This window comes from Marmota monax, unplaced genomic scaffold (genome assembly GCF_021218885.2).
Source record: "Marmota monax isolate L192 unplaced genomic scaffold, Marmota_monax_Labrador192_F-V1.1 WCK01_AAM20220418_F8-fsc00040, whole genome shotgun sequence".
In the NCBI taxonomy this organism is placed as follows: Eukaryota; Metazoa; Chordata; class Mammalia; order Rodentia; family Sciuridae; genus Marmota; species Marmota monax.
The window spans coordinates 989,701-1,003,221 of NW_026692782.1; the positions used below are offsets into that span (position 1 = coordinate 989,701).

Here is a 13,521-nt window from a genome sequence, read left to right on the forward strand (position 1 = left end):
TTTTTATGCTAATACCACTATATTTAATTAATTGTTTTTATGGTATATATTTAAAAATGATGTAAGTTCTCTATATCTTTTCTTATTCAAACTATTCCTGGCTCTTCTAGATTATTTTTGTTACCATGGAAAGGTCAGTACTTCCTTTGAAAAAGTTCAATGATAATTCTAATTGTGTTAAACTGGTAGATAAATTTGGAAAAAATTTCTATCTTAAGAATAATGGGCTTCCCAATACAAAAATAAGATATTTTATCCCATTTAATTTCCCTCACAATAGATTGTTGGAAAGGGAAAATATTTTAACTTTGTAAGATAATTATGGCTGTGTTTCTTTGACCAGTGGTAGTTACTTAAGGCTTAAATGCAGTGTTAATATGTAAACATATAAAAGATACATTTTATTATGCTCTATTAAAATTCACAGATCCATTTGACACTTTGAGTAGATTGTTTTATTTATGCATGATCCTGTGATATACATTGGTCACAAAGAAAAATTTTGGCTCACTGAATATTGCAAATTTTCCAAGTGTTGATGCATTTTATTACATCATATTTTGGGGAGGAAGTTCATCGTGGACATCTTGCACCCCTGTATTCCTTGCCGAGTGTGCAAAAGTTGCAAGACTGTAACCTCAGGTTCTTTCATGTGGCAACTGGATTGTGTATGCAGGTGGAAGCCTGAGTGGTGAGGTAATGTATCACAGGAATGTAGCACTATATATAGATGTAGAATTATACAATAATTAGGGTCTATTACACTGGTTTCCATAAACTCAGGGTTTCTTTCCTGTGGTGGAGCCAGTATGTGTGCTAGCTGCATCCTCTTATGGTACTGGAGCAGCAAGTGCAACTATACTAGTTTTCTTGCAGAAGTATTTCCCTTAGGGATGGAGTCCATCATGTCTAAGTTAGTGGGTCTCTTGTCTTCTGATAACATCCACAGAATGTGTAAGCCTAATTTACAATCTTACACAGTTGTTTTGGGAGAAGATATCCTGCTTCTAGCTCCATGTCACACTGTCAAATTTATTAAAGTTCTGTGACGCTCAAATAGTTCTGGCAGTCATGGCTTTCTGTTAGGGGCAGGAGAAAAGGCTGATCAGTGGAATTGGTAGAAGACATGTTGATCAAATTGTGTGATCAGTAGGCAATAAGTTGTCTTCTATTTTTTGCCTATCATTGATGTATTGGTTGTTTTAAGGTAGTTATCAGGAGGCAGACTCAAAGACATGTTTCATCTTAGAGCACCTGAAATGGAGAAGATATTCTAAATTGTTTTCTGTACATTTATCCTACCATAGGGTATCTTAATTTCAGTCAATGGGGTTAGAGGAAATTTACAAAGAAGCTTCATAGGCTATGAAACCCAATATTATATACAAAATATATAATCTTGATGGAATATAATCCATACATTTATGAGATTAGTAAAAGTATCCTTGATTCCAAGAAAATTCAGTAGACTATAAAGAGTCTTTATAGGAAACCTAAAATAGTTTACAGAACTTGTAGAAATGTATTTTAAATTTTAGGAATAAATTTTAATTTGTTTAAATTTATCAAAGTGTATTGTATATGTAAAAATAAAGACACACACACACACACACACACACACACACACACACTTCCTGTATCTATTCAATTTCATCTTATAAATCCAGAATGTGGTAACAGCTTCAGTCAGTAGTCTAATACTTTTAATGAGTGGTGGGAAATAAGAGTGATTAAGAAATTCATTTATAATTGTGCTCTCAGTACATATTCATCATTGAAAGACCTACTTTCTTCCAATTTGGATTTTTAAGCAGATTTTTTCCCCCAAATAATCGTAAACTTATAAATGTGGAAAGGTACAGTGAGGGTCTTCTTAGCCAAAACAGCTTCTGTGGAAACTCAGAAATCTCCTCAAGGGACTTCTGTGTCTGCTTCCCACATTAGTTGAAAGCTTTAGCATGATAGCACTACAAATGCAAAGATAAGTAATTTTAATACTTGCAAGCTGGAAAAAATGTACTACCATAATGGAGAAATCTTGAGTCTTCAATGCTTATAGTATCTACTTTTTCTTATCTCTGTAGAGCCAATATTCTAAATCTCTCATTTTGGCTAAATTTATTATTTAATATTCCCTGTTTTGTTTTAATATCATCTGATTAAGACATATTGCTAATAACTCAAGATTGGGCTTCATTTTGATAAATAATAGGTAGTTGCAGAATTGGCTGTTTCTGTGTCAGTTGACAGTGAACACAAACAGGACTAAAGTGTACTAGATGGTAGGGAATCGGAAGTGCACATACATGTTCAACATTAAATATATTTATACCAAGATACATAACCATAAATTGAACATAATTTTAAATGTCTTTTATTTCTGTAAAGATAAAGATAACACATATTTCCTGTATTTTGAGTAGAATTTCTGTGTGTGATATTTGATATCATGAGGAACATATTTCAAGTACATTTTCATCAAAATTATAAAGTGCTGCTTCTGGTCACTTTCTCCACATTTTGTGACTGAGTCCTGCCAACCTTATTTGGATCGAATCCAATCATGTTTGAGGATTCAGTGGGCAAGCTGTTTGCTCTCTGGATTTTTAGTGCTAATGCAATTGAACAAAGAATTACCCCTCTGGAAGGCAGAAGCCTGGTCAGTAGCTTTTAAGTGAAAGATGAGCAAGTCATGTGATCTTTGCAGAGAGGAAAACCTGCTGCCCTATGTGCTGTCATGGCAACCTCTCACCTAAGATGCACTTAGTGTTTTGAGAAGCTGGAGTTTCCCATGGAGTATTCTACTGTCCCAGAAGGCATATGGAAGGGTGCTTTCAATTTTGATCCATGTGTTTCCCAATTTTTGTATGAAAGCATTTTTTAAAAATCATTTTTTAAAAAATAGCATAATCTAAAACATACTGATTTGATGTTCTATTTTCAAAACTGCCCTATCATTATTTTGATGTTCCATTGGACTGTGAATTTTTCCTAGATTTAAGAAAAAAATTTCCTTCAGTACAATAATATATCTAGCATGATTATTATTATAGATTAAAACTGCTTTTACATGTCTAATGCATCTATCAATCAAAATAAGCGGTCATGGGTATTAATCAAACAGAATATGTTGCTTTGGCTCAAATAAAGAATCCTAATGTTAAATTAGAATTGCACACTTTGAAAATGACATCTTCCTGGCAGCTTCTTTAGATTCCTCATTAAGTACCTATAAAGATGTCAAATGATCAAAATCCACAAAGTTATAGAAAACTAAAAATCAAGGGGAAAAAATCCACTACCACCAGAACTGTGAATAACTTTCATCAATTTCAGGTTGATTAAATAGAATTAGAAAGAACAATCTGGGAACTAACATGCTATGCTCGTTCTTGGAAAATAATAGGACCAATTTCCTGAAAATGAATAGAAGGCCCTGGATGAATCAGAAGAGAATTGTGGCAAGCCAGAAGGCTACCTTCCTCCTACTTACCCCACCGCACATTGATTGGTGATTTAAACATTTACAAAATGTTTCTCTAGCCATTTTCAGATTTAAACTCTTATTCACCATTAAATAAAATTAATACCTTCTATGTGCCAGGTTCTGCAGGGGATAAATTATATTCAGAAGAAAAAGCCTTCTCACAATGCATTCTGGAGCAGATACCTCCCACAAATAAAGTGATAGGTGATAGTAAAATGATAAAAGTCCTCCATGGTGTGCATCATATGGTTTAAAATTTTTCATTTATATCTATATCCTGAATAATAGGAGTAACAATAATTGAATATGGTCTTATTGTAGAACTATGGAATAAACTGAATAAAAATTTATGTTTCACTAGAAGCTAAAGATTTAAATTGGTATTTGGGTACGTTTTCAGTAGGGATTTCATTGAATGAAAGACACTTGGTCAGGAATATGATAGAAGAGAGTCAAATAATTGATAAGTACTTATGCTAAGTAAATTTCAAATTTCCTTAAAATACTTTACTTCTGTTATTGTGAACAAAAATAAGGAGGGTGAGAAAGTATTTCTGTTTGCTTCTAGATCCATTGGCTGTGTTTTTTAAAATTATTTTTTATTTTTGGCTTAATTATCCTTCAGTGTGGTACATTGGCAGCAATTTTAAAACTACTTAGCTGCAGACATTTCCAAAATGTTAAAACTGAAAGGCAATTTAAATACTATTCAATCTAAGCACTATTTGATAGCAAAAAGTGATATTTAGAAAGGTTAGTTTATTGCCCAATGTCAATGAACTGTAGTGTTGAACTGGAATCCACCATCCTCTGAGCTAAACAATGGGTTTGTCTGAAAGGGCCTCCATATGTAGGGAAGTGCAAGATAACTTGATGTACAGGTTGCAGAATACTTATAGATAAGGAACTGAGACTTAGCCAATATTCGTAACTGACCCCAAAATCAATCCCAGGCTGAAGGTTGCTTAATTGTGTCCAAATAAAGCAAACACCATATTGCACTAGTCAGGTAATTTCTGCAGATAACTATCTGTCTTTTGGTTGCAGCAATAGCTTGTCACATGGCATTGGGCCCCATTCTAAACCATCTTTTGTCAGAAATGATGTTTGATTCTAGATACTTTTTGTTCCTCATGTGCAATTCTTTAAATTAAACTGGTTTCAATTTGATTTACTAACAGTGACTAAACAATGAATAAGACATATGTTTAATATTGTGTAGCTGGTAATTTCTTATTCTGTCATGCTTCTGGATAGAAGTGAGATGGTTAATGACTCTGTTCGTGACATCTTCATATGCTATATAGAAGTATAAAAATTATCTCGAAACTCTAGAAGTGAAGAGCACTTCTAGAGTTTGAAGTAGTAGGAGTGGAAAAGGGAATTGTTAGCAACACCTGAAATATACAATCAGTAGTTTGTGTTTTAGTACATGTGCCATGAGGAAAAAAGATTTGTAATTTGTATAGTAAAAATGTAGGATTTGGGAATAACAGGAGGATTAGTGTGAGTATTTTAAGAACTCATGAGGATGGTCATTCTAGATTTGTTTAAATTATTCGTGAAAAAAATCAAAATTAATTTGTCATGTTGTCATTCAGATACATACATCTGAATTTCATTGTGGAATACAGTTATGAAAAACAATTATTTAGTAACTATAAACATATTAATAATAGTCAAAACTATGGGTCTAAATGTCATTGTTCCAGATGCAGAGTTTGGAGGATGAGGGAACCAAAAGTTGGATTGAAAACCTGGGAGACACTCTTGGTAGTAGGCAGGTAGAAAAATTTCTCCAACTGCTAGTGTTTCCTTCCCCTTGGGGAGAGGTCATCTGGCAAAACACTCCAACCTATTTCTTTTCTTTCAGCTCTTCTTCCATCAGACTAATGACTTTGGAAGGAGAAGAGAGCATGAATATCTTGACTATCTCAGTCATAGTCACTCTTCTTCTGGGGTGGTTCAGACTCATAGAAAACCTATATTTTACCCTGTTCTGTGCTTAGGATGGCAGTATATTGACTCTACTATAGTTCTGTTTATTGGTACAGCCACAACTTTTGATATTAAATTATTAGCATTACATTTTTGTTTATTTATTTTTATGCCTGCCTGATATTTTACATAATTTTCACAATAATGTCATATTTTCAGAAGTTAGAGACATATGACTAATAGGGTTCTTACAAACTCCAAACAAATACAAATATATTAGGAGCAGGCAGAGGATGCAGGAGCCATGAACTAGATTGAAAAAAATACTGTTTCAGAGATAAGAGTTATAGGTTTTCTATAGTTGTAGTAGTGAGGTCTTTGGAATTGAAGATCAAGGGAACAAAGAGCAACTTCCCTCTAGTAATCTCCTAAACACTCTCTCTTAGAAGTGCTTTGTCCCTAATGAACATGTCACTTTTCAGAACTTACATGTTATACCACATGGTAGGTTTTCTTAAAAACAACCATCTTTGTATTTCCTCTATGAAACATATGCAAAATCCCATCAATCTTATGGAAACTACTCAAGTAGTAACTTATTAATTATATGTGTATGTGCTGGGACAAATACATCTTAATTAAACAATTTAATGAAAACTCATACATGTTCTAGATATTAGATGCACCATTGTTAATACACCTTCATTTCAGTTTCATAAGATATGTGGAATTACAAGTAGCTCTCTGATGTACTTACATTTATTGACTTTCTATTAGATCAGTAAATGTTCTGGTACAACCTGTACTCCCATGTGAAAAGAGAATGAGCTAGCAATTCGCATCTTATATTTGATAGTCACTTATAAGTTTGAGACAGCTAGTATTTTTCTTTTCTGAAAGCATTATACCACTAATATAAAAAAGGTCATGGTCTCATAATACATATGAAATTAGAGTTCATTTTAATAATAATATAATAATCTAAATGCCACTATGCATATTCAAAGGTCAGTTTTAACACTTTTACCTTTGGGGTGAAGACATAAAACTTTAAATCCTACCCCCTTAAAGTAAGGGCAATAAATTCAGACAAAATAAATCCTCTTTCAGAACAAAAACAGAGAAAGCCTGAAATGGCTAAAATATCTCTTTGCAAGACAAGTTGATGCAGCATAATATCTAGGAAAACAATCATCCACAGTTACTCTGAGCTGGAAAAACTTGTATTGATTATTTCATGGCTATATAGTTATTTTAACAGCTTCTGCTTCCAGATTCCAGGACTTCATTTCCTCCTAGATTCTATTATCATAATCAAAAGGGTTTTGCTCTCTCAGAAAAGATAGAGATATTTGAATTTCTCTCTTATTTTTTCCTACATATATGTGATATTAAAATTAAAAAGTCAGTATTATTAACTCTCTTGATTTTATAATATCTTTTCAAATTAATATTGAAGATAGATTTCCTAATTCAGTTCCAATTTTAATAAACTTTACCTCATTTTCTGGCATGCATAGCTATTGCATAATGTGGTTGAAAAGGTTATACTATTCTAGAATTCTTAATTATTTTTATTCTTTATTAGACCTCTGAGTTCTCTCCCTTTCACCCCATATGAACTTAGCCCAAGGTAAACCAATATTTTTTGAAATGACATATGTCAAGATAGGCTTATTTTTAGAAAGTTGAAATTAAGTTTAGTATTTCTTGAGCTGAAACTCATATTTTTACATACATATGAGTATGTATATATGCACCCATGCTCTCATATCCTTCATTATAAATCCCAGAGAATGTTAGCTTCCATGGGAAATAAACTGAAGCTTTTCTCTATCCTGATGAAAAAGAATGATACTAAATGGTTAAAATAATTAGATATTTTATTGAATCACTTCCCCTTTGTATAGATATATCTAAATTTGGAGTATATTCTCAGTGGCCAAAATGCTGTGGATATTATGGTATTTTGTCTAGTGGCCTGAGGATATGAAGCTTATACTTAAGTAAATGGAGAGTACAATAATTTTATAATAAAATGATAAAATATAAATGAACACGGTGGAAATGGATATATATAATGGAATATATATACACACAAAATATTTTTTTAAAGAGAGATAGAGAGAGAGAGAGTTTTTTTAATATTTATTTTTCAGTTATCGGCAGACACAACATCTTTATTTGTATGTGGTGCTGAGGATCGAACCCGGGCCGCACGCATGCCAGCCGAGCGCGCTACCACTTGAGCCACATCCCCAGCCCCTACACACAAAATATTGACTACAGTAATTAAAAACAAATGGAGTCTTTCCCAATGACTTAACATTCATGACTCTTGAAAACATATAAAAGAAGCAAATTTCAGAGGGTTAAGTGACCTACATAATTTAGCTTTGTGTACCGATCCAAGGACATTGCAGTTTAGAAGTAAATTTAAACTATTGGGAAATTTTGATCGTATTGGATGTCATCATTTGACCAATATTGCAAAAGTATCAGATCAGTATTGAGAAAAAGCAATTCACAGAGAAGGATAAAAGTATTTAATAAACTACACAACAAGCATTGGTGATAGTGGCTTGTTCCAGAGTGGTAGCAGTGTTGAAGACAGGCATTTATATTCTGAAGAGACTGTGGAGATAGAACTGACACAATTTGTCCCTGCATGGAACATGATAAAGGAGAAAATGAGAAGAATCAATGAATGCTTCTCATATTGGTCTGAACAATGGAGAGGATAGGTGGTTATTGATGGTGATTGGGAAGATTATAAGAGCAGCAGGTAGGGGAATCTCTTGTCCTATGACTCTATGGGATTCTGTGTCTTTGCTTCTGTTTTATTTGAATCCTTCCTGATATGAGATGTAGCAGCATACAGAAGGTATTTAAACCAAGGTAGTTGAATGATATCAGCTAGGATATTAGTTTAGACATTCTAAAGCAGGTTGGTAACAGAGATGAGATGAAATCAGCAAGGGAAACCCACAAGTATCATCCAAGGTGACAGGAATAAGGCCAACATACACATGTACCTCTTAAAATATACAAAATAAGGAGAATTCAGAGTCAAGAATATTAATTTCAACTTTCTAAGCATGAATGAGCATATGTTGGCACATGTCAATTAAAAACTTGCTGGAAGCCAAATCAAGAAAATTATTCTAGAGAATGGACAGAGTAAGAATGTTAAACATTAAGCTGAGGGTGTAGCTCACTAGTAGAGTATTTACTTCAAGACCTGGGTTCAATCCCTCGCATTGAAAAAAGTGAAAAATTTAAAAGGCTCTTAAATATCACTCATAGGTCAAATAATATTATATTTAGGAAACTAATGGTCAATGATAAGCTTATTTAGCTGCATTGATGGGAACAAAGCTTGTTTTAAATTCGTTAATGAGGTAAGGGAAAGAATATAATTTGGGAGAGTGAGTCTAGAAGATTAAATTAGAGAGTTTGCTGCTCAAATGTGAGAATAACAGTAGGGAGTAGAGGGACGGAAATATAGAGTCAAGGGATTTCTTTAAAAGTAACTGGAATATTGCATTGTATTTCTATTATGATAAGAACATTCAAGAAGAGAGGAAAAACTGATCAGACAAGAGAGATTACAGAATGATTGAAGCAACATAATTGAGGACATGAAAATGGATGGGACCTAGTTCACAAGGGAAGAGGTAGGCTGCATTTGTCTGTGAAGGTCTGCAGAGAGTTCATTCATAATAAAACAGAGACAGACAGAGGAGATGGCACAGATGGAAGTAGGTAGATCTATATGCTCCTAAGGGTATTTAAAAATTCTGTTTCTTTTTTCAATGAAATAAGAGTTTGGTTATCAGCAGAGACGGAGGAAGAGAGATGGTATGTTAAGTATTCCTGTAAAGACAAGGTTTGAGAAAGTCATCTAGGAAAGTGGGGAAGTAAAAACCGAAGGAAATGAAGTAGGATTTCTAGGCAACACTAAGAGCCCAATTAAGGTAAGAAATCATAAATTTGAAATGAGACCACAGAGTTTTATTTTGCAATTTTTGTTTCTTCAGCTACATTTAGCAATTTAGAGGTGCTATAGAGTAGGTAGAAAGTTGGATTTTAACCAGGGTGGGATGTTTCTAGGCCAATATTTGAAAGGACTGAAAGAAGCAAGGAGGTTGTTTGTGTTTGCAAAATTGTGATACAAAGTGAACTGTGAAAACTGCACTGGAAGGAAGAAAGGAAAATGAGGGCATGCATGGGGTGAGACAAAGAAACTTCAATAGGACTCATTTTATTGGAGCTCCTAAGAGGTTTAAGCAATTTGGAGTTGTGCTCAAAAGATACAATAAAGAAGCAGACTGAGAGCAAAATACTTAAAATTGAATCTGCTGAGCTTTTTGGTAATGACAAAAATATCTAGGACATGAAAGTAGGAGCAGGTGGGGAGCTAGTGAACTAGTGGTCTGGGAAGAGGAAAAGATATTAAAGTAAAGGATGTCTAGAAATTTAAAGGCCAGGGTTGTCGGAGGATCACCAAAATCCCATCAAGAATTATAATTGGATTAATACTAAAAATGAGATTAAAATAGGGATTAATATACCTAAATGGAGGAGGGAGCATGGATGACTGCAGTACAGAGGGAGAGGTGATGACAAGATATGAGGTTATCAACTTGAGGGCTGGTGGTTTTAGGAAGGAGGCGCAATGAGAAGCCAGAAGACAGTCCGCAAATCACACAGGGTTCTTCTAATGAAAGGTTCCAGTGGGGGAGCAAATTTTTCAAAGAAGAACAAGGGGACTGGCAGAACATGCAGGCCAAAGAAGAGTTGTTAAGAAAGTGTGGAAAATACAGGCCACTCTGTTGGTGAGGAACAATAACCTTCAGATGATACAGTGTAAAGTTTCGAAACAGTGAAGGGAAAAACAACATCAGGAATAGCAATGTCCAGGGCAAGAGATGGATGAAGGTGTATATGTGTGTTAAAAAGCCTGGCCAAAAAAAATGTAGTTTCTGTAACATTTGGGGAAAGACTATATTGGTATTTTAATTGCAACTTTAACAAAATAATGTGGTTTCTTAAGGGCTTTGATTTTACATGGTATAGATTCCCATGCTGATGACTTAATTTTCCTCCCATAAGGAAAATTGTTTAAAAATATATTATCTTGAATGATCTCAAAAAAACCAATTTTAACCTGGGCATCATGGCACACACCTGTAATCCCCATGGCTTCGGAGGCTGAGACAGGAGGATCATGAGTTCAAAGCCAGCCTCAACATAAGTGAGGTGCTAAGCAACTCAGTGAGACCCTTCCTCTCAACAAAAATACAAAATAGGGCTGGGGGCATGGCTCAGTGGTCAAATGCCCCTGAGTTCAACCCTGGGTACTCCCCCCAACCAAATAAATAAATAAATAATGAAAAGCAATTTTAGGAAGTAGTTTCCTCCAAAAAATGTTTGCTATCCCAGGTCCTTTTTATACAAAAATTCATAAACTGGACATCCAACATTCTGTAGTTACAGCAAGTGTATTTCAAACTCTCATTATCCTTTCAGTTTTAATTTATTCCACAAATCTATCATCTTTACCTTTAGTCATTATGTTCTATAAAGGCCTGAAATATTTTTCTGCATCTTTTCTCTGTCATCAAAGATACTAAAGCCTGATAAAGAGTGTACTAAGAATAAAACTAAAGAACAATTTCACTCATGAATACCTATGCAATAATCTTAAATGAAATATAAGCAAACAGAATGCAACAGCACATTTAAAAGTAATGCATCATACAAAGTGAAATTTACTTCCGAAATGCAAGAATGCTTCAGTATTAGGAAATATTTTAATATAACTTACATTAATTGTCCCACTATAATGGGATTTATGATGAATGCCACAGATGCTAAAAAGCAATTGGTATAATTCAAATACATTCAGAGTAAAAATAATAAAAAAATATAGTGGATAATTCCATAATATGATTAATTTTTTGTGTATCAACACAAAATCTAAAATCATATTTAATGAGCCATTCCCTCTAATATCAGTAAAATAAAATGCTGTTACCAGCAATATTTAAAACTATACTGAAGGTATTAGCTGTTGGATCTGGGCTTGATTTTACACTACTAACAAGCTAATAAGTTAGTCTGCTATTGTTATATGCATTTTGGGAATAGACACAGAACTTACGAAATAAATAAAAAGAACTGTATTACTATAGCATGGTAAGCTGCATGATATAAGTTACTCTAAGATCCATTAGGGGTTGGGAGGTGTTGCATGTTGGTCAACATGAGTATTTCGTATATAAATGTGTATATGAAGAACACTTGGTATAGAGAGTATATTGCTTTTAATAGTAGGTGACAAGCAAGCCTATTTTTTGTCCTGAAAAATAGACAAAAATTCCTATCTTTTAAAGGAATTTCTGCAAAATAATCAGAGAAAATTATCAGACACTCAGGACCTTTGTAACATAAGCAGTAAGATGTATAGGAGCACGAGAGACCTATAGAGGAGTATCTCCCATCATTAGCCAAAGAAATTAGTTAAGACAAAATATTTATCTATATTGGATTTTTAAATAAAATTATTTGAATTATTCTATTTAAATAAAATTACCTCTATTTTGAAAAGGACATATAATTTATATTTAAAAGCAAGCAAAAAAAAAACCCAGCTAAAATACAACATAGTAACTTTTAAAACTAATGTAGATATTGAATCCCTATATATTGAGACAATAGCTAGTTAGAAAATATGTATATATATTAGTGGAGAATATCTCAGCTATAAAAGCAATAAAGTCTTAAATACAGAGATCTTACTAAGGTATTAAAATATGTTATTTTAATTCTTTATTTTGATACACAATCTATCCCAGATTTCTCCAGTTTTTCAAAATTTGTTCTTATTTACTTTTGATGAACCCTTGGTGCTTTGAGCACATTTCTAGTTTTTGGATCAACAAGTTGTTCTGTGTTTACCTTATCTTTTCCTTTCTCCAATATGGAACCTACCATCATTCCAAGGATCATTGGTGTTTAGAAACCAAGTTGTATGTGCTGGGTGTGCTCATCTGTATTGTAGTGCCACTGATTCGAGATCCTCTAGCAGACAGCAAAGGTATGTATTTATGTGTATGCACACAAACACATATATAGGAAACTTTACTAATTTGTGCATCAATTCTTACATACAAAAATGATGACTATTCTAATTTAAGACCAGGAGATTTATTATATATTTTTCCTTTTGGTATTTGTGAATCCCTTCTCTGGTGATGAGAAATCTTTTTCCACATATTATCAAAGGTATGTACCCATTTGATTAGTTGCCCTGATGTAAATAATTTCCTATTGCCACATCATTCTCTCCCTGGCATAGATGCTATCTGTGACACACCAGGCTTGGAAACTCCATGTCAGTTTCCCATTTTGCATGGACACCTTTCTTAATCTTCTCATACTAACAAACCCTTACAGTCTCACCTCAGTGCTGACACCCCATTCAACCTAGTGTTTTCTCACAACTTGCACCTCACTCCCCTCTGCATGGAAATCCTCTTTAACTCAGGCTCTGACCCTAGGCCAAGGGGCCTTTTCCTGTTCACTTCTTCTTACCTTTCCTGGACTCTGATAACCTATTTTGCACCATCATACTTCCTCTTCACAAACCAGATGTGCATGCTAACCTTACTCTGACCTTCCTAAAGGCTTTAGCACCCGAATGTTCAGAAAAGGAAAGGGAACGAACAAGGAAGAGTCAGGGGCAGGAGAATGGGAATATGAAGCAAAGAATTTTCAATATAAAATGTAAATGTGGGATAAAAATCTGCATTCTCATATATGTTACTCACATACAATTTGATTTTAAAATTAAAATTGCAAATCTTGCCTCATAGTATTTACTACTTCAGGATCCTGGTGAAGCAATGGTTTCAGAAATACATTATAGTCATATGTCAAGCCAAGGATAAGAATCTATGTATTTTTCTGGGAACATAATTACCCAAATATACTAATCATCCATATAGAAAGGTTTATACAGATTCCTTTCATCTTCTCTTTGAAGCTGATCTTCTTTAAACTTTTCTGATTTCCTCTTCTCAAAATTACAT

At 33.7% G+C, this 13,521-nt stretch overlaps 1 long non-coding RNA gene across 1 annotated transcript in view; it reads left to right on the forward strand.

Moving 5' to 3' along the window:
* The first annotated feature begins 7,998 nt into the window (after nt 1-7,998).
* LOC124094832 (uncharacterized) overlaps nt 7,999-13,521 on the forward strand; it is a 31,493-nt gene continuing 25,970 nt past the window's right edge. The window contains exon 1 of the long non-coding RNA XR_006852343.1: nt 7,999-8,210. This is a non-coding gene — a long non-coding RNA (uncharacterized LOC124094832). The remainder of the gene's footprint in view (nt 8,211-13,521) is intronic.